General features: G+C 45.7%; 1 long non-coding RNA gene across 1 annotated transcript; it reads left to right on the top strand.

The window, feature by feature from the left end:
• The first annotated feature begins 1,010 nt into the window (after positions 1–1,010).
• LOC138771561 (uncharacterized) lies at positions 1,011–2,975 on the top strand. Its single transcript, XR_011359644.1, has 2 exons — positions 1,011–1,088; positions 1,543–2,975. It is a non-coding gene; the product is annotated as an uncharacterized lncRNA (long non-coding RNA).
• Positions 2,976–11,690: the final 8,715 nt, after the last annotated feature.

Raw genomic sequence — 11,690 nt, forward strand, 5'->3', positions numbered from 1 at the left:
CCCCCCCCCCCCCCCCCCACACACACACACACACACACACGTTTCCCATGTCGCGCACTGATCCCCCCCCCCTTCCCATGCCGCGCACCGATCCCCCCCCCTTCACATGCCGCGCACCGATCCCCCCCTTTCACATGCCGCGCACCGATCCCCCCCCCTTTCACATGCCGCGCACCGATCCCCCCCTTTCACATGCCGCGCACCGACCCCCCCCCCCCCTTTCACATACCGCGCACCGATCCCCCCCCTTTCACATGCCGCGCACTGATCCCCCCCCCCGTTTCCCATGTTGCGCACCGATCCCCCCCCCGTTTCCCATGTTGCGCACCGATCCCCCCCCTTTTCCCATGTCGCGCATTGATTCCCCCCCCCTTTCCCATGTCGCGCACCGATCCCCCCCCCCCCCGTTTCCCATGTTGCGCACCGATCCCCCCCCGTTTCCCATGTTGCGCACCGATCCCCCCCCCTTTCCCATGTCGTGCACTATCCCCCCCCCCCCTTTCCCATGTTGCGCACCGATCCCCCCCCTTTCCCATGTCGCGCATTGATTCCCCCCCCCCTTTCCCATGTCGCGCACCGATCCCCCCCCCCCCGTTTCCCATGTTGCGCACCGATCCCCCCCCGTTTCCCATGTTGCGCACCGATCCCCCCCCCTTTCCCATGTCGTGCACTATCCCCCCCCCCTTTCCCATGTTGCGCACCGATCCCCCCCCTTTCCCATGTCGTGCACTATCCCCCCCCCTTTCCCATGTCGCGCATTGATCCCCCCCCCTTTCCCATGTCGCGCATTGATCCCCCCCCCTTCCCATGTCGCGCACCGATCCCCCCCCCCCCCCCTTTCCCATGTCGCGCACCGATTTCCCCCCCCCCTCCCCCCCTTTCCCATGTTGTGCATTGATCCCCCCCTTTCCCATGTCGCGCACTGATTTCCCCCCCCCTTTCCCATGCCCCCCCCGTTTCCTATTTTGCGCACTGATCCCCCATCAGGTCTCACACTCTCTGTTCACCCCGCAGGCTTCTCACTTCTTCTGGGGACTCTGGGCGCTGATTCAAGCAAAATATTCCAAGATTGACTTTGACTTCTTGGGGTGAGTATCTGGTGCTGACCCCGGGGTGGGGTTGGGACTGTGCGCACCATCATGCACTGGTATAACCATCAGTGATAGAGAGCGGCAGCTTCCTGCAGTGACCACTGGGGGCGCTGTCTGTGTTAGTGAGCTGTGTAATCCGTATGCAGGAAGCGCCCCCTGGTGGTTGTGGTGGCAGGATGTTATCTTGTATCTCGGCTGTGCAGGGGATTTGGAGCTCTGTATCAGTAATGGATTCAGCTGCCGTCCCTTCTCCCTCTTCACCACACGTTGGGGTCTCCTATGCGCCTCTGGGCTCTTCTCCTCCTTCACTACCCTTGGAGGTCTCCTCATTCTCTAGGAACCCCCCTAATTTTCTCCCTCTCTCGGAGGTCTCCTATCTCTCTCTGTCTCTGTGTCTCTTGCCCTCTCACGCCCCTTATGTTGGTCTTTCTCCCCCCCCCCCCCCCCCCAGGTACGCCATCGTCCGGATGAACCAGTACTTTAAGATGAAGCCGGAGGTGATGGGGCTGACCCTTCCTGAATAGTACAACAAGATGGCGGACTCCTCTCCAGGGATCATCACCACTTTTGCTGGACTCTGCCGGGACCACACGGCCACCTCTGGGGGGCGCTCTGGACAGCGGGGTTTCCTTCCATTGCCTTCTGACTCTCTTATTTCTAGATGAAGCCTTTAACCCTCGGTTAACGCTGCGATCTCCGGGGGAGTTTCCTCTGATGCCGAAGCCACTTGGGACTTTTATTACTTCTGTTTTTAATTTAATATTTTACGTTGTATTTATGGCGTTTCCTCTGGCGCCCCCCTCGTCTGTGGTCACTCCTTCTTCTGCATTACACCCACTGGATGGTGCATGAGCGGCCCCCCCTGCGGTCCCCTGGCCTGCTCTGTACAATGTGAATGTGATGGTACCCGCCATCCACCCCCATAACTGGAAATCTTCAGGACCTCCTTGTCGGCGGTCTCCACCAAAGCGCGGCATGGGTCGCGACGCATTCACCACTGGTTTCTGGTTCATCTTGACGCACTTTATAGACGTAAGTGCCAGCGCGGTCTGGTGGGATTCACGGCCGGCTATAGATGGTGCCGGGAGGAGGACGGATATGCCTTGATATGTATATATGTAATATAGTGGCGGGATCCTGAGGAGACGCCGGTAACGCTGATGGTTCTCGATTGGGGGGGGGGGGTCTGCTCACTGGACGCCAGCGGTTGGCACTAGGGCCTCGTTCCATGTGACTCTATTATACTGGTGTCACATGTGACACTGAGCCCTGTCACTCGGTTAAGCTCCTCCCTTGCTCTGGAGCTGTAATGGCGGCCATATTGGTCATGTAGCCTGGAGCTGTATTACAATCTCTACACCTTCCGGGTGATTGTGTAAGTTGCGGTGCTACGTCTCTGCCTCCGGCTAGTGATACTGAGGGGGAGGGGGGAGCGTCTCATTCCCTTTTCTGTCGCTGAAGGTGTAATTACGACACTAAGGAGGAGACGGACGCCTGGTGCTGTCGGAGCTGCCGCATGTAGCATATTGTACATAACGCCGGATGTAAATCACATTGTAAATTGTAGATGGATGAGTCGTCTGCGCTGCTTTGTATCTTCGCCCCTTTTGTAAAGCCCCGCCTCCTCTCCCGCCTCCATCATCGTCGGCGTTTACTACAGAGACCGTGTCTTAACCAAAAGCTACTTGACATCGATTTGGGATCTTCTTTTTTTTTTTTTTTTTTTTTTGCATAGATGTAAGCACTTTACTTATTGTACATCGCAATAAGTGACAGCTGCGCCGATCCTGCACCGCTGACGGACGGGACGGCCGCAAATAGAACTGTGAAGTCTGTACAACCTCTGACTGGTCCGAAAATAAAGAGCAACCCTGACAACTCTGAGGCGTCTCCGGTAGTCACTGTGTCCTGTCTGTATTGTAACACTCCGCTCTCTAGCGCCACCTACACACAGCCACAAATTTGTTAGTAAGAAAAGCCCACCCACTGTGCTGTTTGGTATCATGGTGTGTACCGCACTGCACATGATCATAGGTTAGAGAGGACCTCAAAGCTGAAGGCTATAAGACCCCTCCGCACAGCCGCATGTTCCTGTTACTACAGCTGCTCCAATCCATTCGGCTCTATGGGACTGGTACCAATGGAAACTGCTAATACATTGTAGAGACCGATAATACGAATGGGAACTGAAGAGCCCAGAACAACCTCCGAAGAGATTAGAGCTGAACTCCATCAGGGTCACAGCGCATTGAGGTCAATACCCATCAGGGCTACAGCACACCATCCAGAGCTGAACTCCGAGGTCAAGGTCCATCAAGGCTGGAGCACACCATCCAGAGCTGAACTCCAAGGTCACGTTCCATCAAGGCTGGAGCACACCATCCAGAGCTGAACTCCGAGGTCACGTTCCATCAAGGCTGGAGCACACCATCCAGAGCTGAACTCCGAGGTCACGTTCCATCAAGGCTGGAGCACACCATCCAGAGCTGAACTCTGAGGTCAAGGTCTATCAAGGCTGGAGCACACCATCCAGAGCTGAACTCCGAGGTCACGTTCCATCAAGGCTGGAGCACACCATCCAGAGCTGAACTCCAAGGTCACGTTCCATCAAGGCTGGAGCACACCATCCAGAGCTGAACTCCGAGGTCACGTTCCATCTAGGCTGGAGCACACCATCCAGAGCTGAACTCCGAGGTCAAGGTCCATCAAGGCTGGAGCACACCATCCAGAGCTGAACTCCAAGGTCACGTTCCATCAAGGCTGGAGCACACCATCCAGAGCTGAACTCCGAGGTCACGTTCCATCAAGGCTGGAGCACACCATCCAGAGCTGAACTCCGAGGTCACGTTCCATCAAGGCTGGAGCACACCATCCAGAGCTGAACTCCGAGGTCAAGGTCCATCAAGGCTGGAGCACACCATCCAGAGCTAAACTCCAAGGTCACGTTCCATCAAGGCTGGAGCACACCATCCAGAGCTGAACTCCGAGGTCACGTTCCATCAAGGCTGGAGCACACCATCCAGAGCTGAACTCCGAGGTCAAGGTCCATCAAGGCTGGAGCACACCATCCAGAGCTGAACTCCGAGGTCACGTTCCATCAAGGCTGGAGCACACCATCCAGAGCTGAACTCCGAGGTCAAGGTCCATCAAGGCTGGAGCACACCATCCAGAGCTGAACTCCGAGGTCAAGGTCCATCAAGGCTGGAGCACACCATCCAGAGCTGAACTCTGAGGTCACAGTCCACCAGGGTCAGATCGCATCAAGGTCAAGATCCATCAGGGTCAGAGGCATTATCCAGAGCTGAACTCTGAGGTCACTGTCCACCAGGGTCAGATTGCACCATCCAGAGCAGAACTCCAAGGTCAAGATAAATAAGGGATAGATCACACTAGCCACAGCTGAACTCTGGGGTCATGGTTCCCCAGGGTCAAAGTGGATCAGCCAGAGCTGAACTCCTAGGTTAAGATTAGAGATGAACTAACCTCAAGCGGGAACAAAGAGAAGCACTTCATTCTTATCGGGATTTTGCCCGGGCTGCCGGCTTTGGAGTCTGCTCTGCTCCCTGCCACTTCTCCCCGATGCGGGAATGGGAGACATTTCTCAGGACTGGATCCATCTATTCGCAGCACCTGGGAAGGAACGGCAGGAAGCAGAGCAGACTTCAAAGCTCTGCAGCCTGATGGGCAGAATCCTGATTCATTTCTACTATACATTGGCCCATCTCTAGTCAAGATCCATAAGGGATAAATTACACCAGCCAGAGCTGAACTCTGAGAGATCTGGCAAATCGCACCATCTGTTGCTTTATTTTGAGTAAATTTCATGGAAGGAGAAGTAAACGACTGGTGAAAGTAAATCATGACAAGGCTGTCCAGTGTCAGTAGGCGTGGTGTCAGACGCAGGCCTTGGGTCCTCCAACAGGATAATCACCCAAAACATCCAAGAACGGCTGAGCGCAAAGCACTGGCCTATCGTGTTGACTATTCTGTGACCTATATCCTATAGACAATCTGCAGTCTGGATAGGGCGCTGTTCACACCTGAGACAGCCAGAGCAGACTGCTCACCAGAAGAGCGCCAAATACCTGTGAATGGGGCAGAAGTCTTATAGAGGCCGCCCCTAGTAATCCTAGAGCAGGCTACTGACGGGTTAGAGGGTTGGTTCCTCCAATCCTAAAGGGACAGTCTACAGGTGGGGGAGCTCTGCTTGGAGGGTTACGGGAGGGTCTTTGTCCTTAGGGATTGGTGGTTTACACACTTATGTCTTAAAGGGGTTATCCAGCGCTACGAAAACATGGCCATTTTTTCCCCTACTCTTGTCTCCAGTTCTGGTGTAATTTGCAATTAAGCTCCATTTACTACAATAGAACTGAATTTCAAATCCCCACCCAAACTGAAGACAAGAGAAGGGGGAAAAGTGGCCATGTTTTTGTAGCGCTGGATAACCCCTTTAAAGCATTACCTGAAGATTTGTCTCCATACATCACTATGAACCAAATTGCCATTGTCTGTCCTAACTGAAGTAGTTCTCCAGGCTTTCGGAGGATTGTGATGTCAGGGCGCCCTCTGGTGACCAGTACAAAGAACACAGCTCCGCTGCTTCATCCAGAAGCACCAGCTCCCCGCTCCCCCGTAAACTGGAACCAAACTACTGGGAGACTTGTGGCCTCCCCATCGACCCGTATCTCAGAAACGCAGAGCTACACAAGCATGAGGGGTCCGATTACTGAAAGACTAGTGCAGGATCCAGGAGTACCTAACCATACCCCAAGACATGCCTATAGATATTCACATTATGTTGTCAGCACATGTTGTCATTAGTGATAACAAGAGGATGGGAGCCCTGTCTGCTGCCTGGGGATATCACCATCATACATACAGTCAATGCGCACAGATACTTAGTGTGTGTATATATATATATATAATGTGTACATCCTGAGAAATGACCACAGCTGACATTCCCGGCCCAACATCGCCGCCTCTGTAGTGTTTGCTTCTCAGATCTTCCTGAAGACTGAAGAGTTTGTTACAGGAAGTCATAAAGTGAGGAAAGAAGGAGTGCAACTCATCCAAAGTCTATAATTATACAATATAAATGTGGCGGAACTGCAACCGGGGACTACAGCCAAAAGCTAATGAACTCTGCTACAACTGCGCCCATAATGAGATCCATTAATCGTTATTCCTGCTTATTAGGAGTTATACTGGAAGACGCCAGACAGTAACAGTGGGAGAAGTCATTAGAAAAACAGACAGAAAATGGGAATGAAAAAAATGTATAATGTAAAGAACGTTTATAATACTGTACTATGTACAAATATGTGACTACTATATTACTGCTCCCTATGGACAGGGATAGAACTAATATAATATTGCTCCTATATACAGGAATGTACTACCATAATACAGCTCCTATATACAAGAATATACTACTATAATACTGCCCCCTATATACAGGAATATAACTACTATAATACTGCTCCTATATACAGGAATATAACTACTATAATACTGCTCCTATATACAGGAATATACTACTATAATACTGCTCCTATATACAGGGATATAACTACTATAATACTGCTCCTATATACAGGAATATAACTACTATAATACTGCTCCCTATATACAGGAATATAACTACTATAATACTGCCCCCTATATACAGGAATATAACTACTATAATACTGCCCCCCTATATACAGGAATATAACTACTATAATACTGCTCCTATATACAGGAATATACTACTATAATACTGCTCCTATATACAGGGATATAACTACTATAATACTACTCCCTATATACAGGAATATACTACTATAATACTGCCCCCTATATACAGGAATTTACTACTATAATACTGCCCCCTATATACAGGAATATACTACTATAATACTTCTATATACAGGAATATAACTACTATAATAATGCTCCTATATACAGGAATATAACTACTATAATACTGCTCCTATATACAAGAATATAACTACTATAATACTGCTCCTATATACAGGGATATAACTACTATAATACTGCTCCTATATACAGGGATATAACTACTATAATACTGCCCCTATATACAGGAATATACTACTATAATACTGCCCCTATATACAGGGATATAACTACTATAATACTGCCCCCTATATACAGGAATATACTACTATAATACTGCTCCCTATATACAGGAATATACTACTATAATACTGCTCCTATATACAAGAATATACTATAATACTGCTCCCTATATACAGGGATATAACTACTATAATACTGCTCCTATATACAGGGATATAACTACTATAATACTGCTCCTATATACAAGAATATACTACTATAATACTGCTCCTATATACAGGAATATAACTACTATAATACTGCTCCTATATACAGGAATATAACTACTATAATACTGCTCCTATATACAGGGATATAACTACTATAATACGAACTGGAGAGAATGGAACCGCTGCACATCCCATCTATGGCTGATACTAATGCCGCTAGGCCTATATTAAAAATCAACACCAGAGTGTCTGTATATGAATTCATCAAGCCATATTGCCCTGTGTATTGCACTCCTCCTGGTGAGACCCACATGACCGCAATTAGCAGGAGACACCTGAGTGCACATGGTTTTAATCCCTCCTGTTTTTTCCCATTCTGTCTGCTGCAGCTATGGTGAGTGTAATTCCTTATCCAGACTTGTGCTGTTTGGGGGCGACCTTCTCCGCCGGCGGTGCTGGCCGGGTTCTGGTGTGGTGTTTTTGGGTCTGGTCCTGTGGCATGGGGGTCACAGGGCCGTCCCATGGCCCCCGTTCCCTGGCTGTGCACGCCTGCGGGGTTGGTGGCCACTGACTGGCACGGTGTGGACTTAGTGTAGGGACCCATGTGTATCAGATACCGGCACGAGGTACATGGGGCAGTATGGCTTGATCAATTCATACACAAAATTCTGATGTGTTTATTATTTAGCCGAGAGGCACTAGTATCAGCCATAGGTGTGAGGTGCAGCACTCTGTTTCTTTCCTGAACCGCATAACTACTATAATACTGCTCCTATATATAGGAATATACTACTATAATACTGCTCCTATATACAGGTATATAACTACTATAATACTGCTCCTATATACAGGAATATACTACTATAATACTGCTCCTATATACAGGGATATAACTACTATAATACTGCTCCTATATACAGGAATATAACTACTATAATACTGCTCCTATATACAGGAATATAACTACTATAATACTGCCCCTATATACAGGAATATAACTACTATAATACTGCCCCCTATATACAGGAATATACTACTATAATACTGCTCCTATATACAGGGATATAACTACTATAATACTGCTCCTATATACAGGAATATACTACTATAATACTGCTCCTATATACAGGAATATACTGCTATAATACTGCCCCCTATATACAGGAATAAACTACTATAATACTGCTCCTATATACAGGAATATAACTACTATAATGCTGCTCCTATATACAGGAATATAACTACTATAATACTGCTCCTATACAGGGATATAACTACTATAATACTGCTCCTATATACAGGAATATAACTACTATAATACTGCTCCTATATACAGGAATATACTACTATAATACTGCTCCTATATACAGGGATATAACTACTATAATACTGCTCCTATATACAGGAATATAACTACTATAATACTGCTCCTATATACAGGAATATAACTACTATAATACTGCTCCTATATACAGGGATATAACTACTATAATACTGCCCCTATATACAGGAATATAACTACTATACTACTGCTCCTATATACAGGAATATACTACTATAATACTGCTCCTATACAGGGATATAACTACTATAATACTGCTCCTATATACAGGAATATACTACTATAATACTGCTCCTATATACAGGGATATAACTACTATAATACTGCTCCTATATACAGGAATATACTACTATAATACTGCTCCTATACAGGGATATAACTACTATAATACTGCTCCTATATACAGGAATATACTACTATAATACTGCTCCTATATACAGGGATATAACTACTATAATACTGCTCCTATATACAGGAATATAACTACTATAATACTGCCTCCTATATACAGGAATATAACTACTATAATACTGTTCCCTATATACAGGAATATACTACTATAATACTGCTCCTATATACAGGAATATAACTACTATAATACTGCTCCCTATATACAGGAATATAACTACTATAATGCTGCTCCTATATACAAGAATATAACTACTATAATACTGCTCCTATATACAGGGATATACTACTATAATACTGCCCCTATATACAGGAATATAACTACTATAATACTGCCCCCTATATACAGGGATATAACTACTATAATACTGCCCCTATATACAGGGATATAACTACTATAATACTGCTCCTATATACAGGAATATAACTACTATAATACTGCTCCTATATACAGGGATATAACTACTATAATACTGCTCCTATATACAGGGATATAACTACTATAATACTGCTCCTATATACAAGAATATAACTACTATAATACTGCCCCTATATACAGGAATATAACTACTATAATACTGCCCCCTATATACAGGGATATACTACTATAATACTGCTCCAATATACAGGAATATAACTACTATAATACTGCTCCTATATACAGGAATATAACTACTATAATACTGCCCCCTATATACAGGAATATAACTACTATAATACTGCTCCTATATACAGGAATATAACTACTATAATACTGCTCCTATATACAGGAATATACTACTATAATACTGCTCCTATATACAGGGATATAACTACTATAATACTGCTCCTATATACAGGAATATAACTACTATAATACTGCTCCTATATACAAGAATATAACTACTATAATACTGCCCCCTATATACAGGGATATAACTACTATAATACTGCTCCTATATACAGGAATATAACTACTATAATACTGCTCCTATATACAGGAATATAACTACTATAATACTGCCCCTATATACAGGAATATACTACTATAATACTGCTCCTATATACAGGAATATAACTACTATAATACTGCTCCTATATACAGGGATATAACTACTATAATACTGCTCCTATATACAGGGATATAACTACTATAATACTGCTCCTATATACAGGAATATACTACTATAATACTGCTCCTATATACAGGAATATAACTACTATAATACTGCCCCCTATATACAGGAATATAACTACTATAATACTGCTCCTATATACAGGGATATAACTACTATAATACTGCCCCCTATATACAGGAATATAACTACTATAATACTGCTCCTATATACAGGGATATACTACTATAATACTGCTCCTATATACAGGAATATAACTACTATAATACTGCCCCCTATATACAGGAATATAACTACTATAATACTGCTCCTATATACAGGAATATAACTACTATAATACTGCTCCTATATACAGGAATATAACTACTATAATACTGCTCCTATATACAGGAATATAACTACTATAATACTGCTCCTATATACAGGAATATAACTACTATAATACTGCTCCTATATACAGGAATATAACTACTATAATACTGCCCCCTATATACAGGAATATAACTACTATAATACTGCTCCTATATACAGGAATATAACTACTATAATACTGCCCGGAGTAACGTGGACAGTCGGTGTAAAAAGTAAGTAAATTTGGATGAAACCCATCAAACTCACAAGGAGTAATGGTGAGGAAGTAGAGAAGTATTTGATCATAAGGAACTGTGTGATTGTTAGTGATGTGGGGTACACTGGAGGTACATGGGGAGCTGTGTGATTGTTAGTGATGTGGGGTACCCTGGAGGTACATGGGGAGCTGTGTGATTATTAGGGATGTGGGGTACACTGGAGGTACATGGGGAGCTGTGTGATTATTAGTGATGTGGGGTACACTGGAGGTACATGGGGAGCTGTGTGATTATTAGTGATGTGGGGTACACTGGAGGTACATGGGGAGCTGTGGTGATTGTTAGTGATGTGGGGTACACTGGAGGTACATGGGGAGCTGTGTGATTGTTAGTGATGTGGGGTACACTGGAGGTACATGGGGAGCTGTGTGATTGTTAGTGATGTGGGGTACACTGGAGGTACATAGGGAGCTGTGTGATTGTTAGTGATGTGGGGTACACTGGAGGTTAATGGGGAGCTGTGTGATTGTTAGTGATGTGGGGTACACTGGAGGTACATGGGGAGCTGTGTGATTGTTAGTGATGTGGGGTACACTGGAGGTACATGGGGAGCTGTGTGATTGTTAGTGATGTGGGGTACACTGGAGGTACATGGGGAGCTGTGTGATTGTTAGTGATGTGGGGTACCCTGGAGGTACATGGGGAGCTGTGTGATTATTAGGGATGTGGGGTACACTGGAGGTACATGGGGAGCTGTGTGATTATTAGTGATGTGGGGTACACTGGAGGTACATGGGGAGCTGTGTGATTGTTAGTGATGTGGGGTACACTGGAGGTACATGGGGAGCTGTGTGATTGTTAGTGATGTGGGGTAC

This window comes from Dendropsophus ebraccatus, chromosome 1 (genome assembly GCF_027789765.1).
Source record: "Dendropsophus ebraccatus isolate aDenEbr1 chromosome 1, aDenEbr1.pat, whole genome shotgun sequence".
Lineage (NCBI taxonomy): Eukaryota > Metazoa > Chordata > Amphibia > Anura > Hylidae > Dendropsophus > Dendropsophus ebraccatus.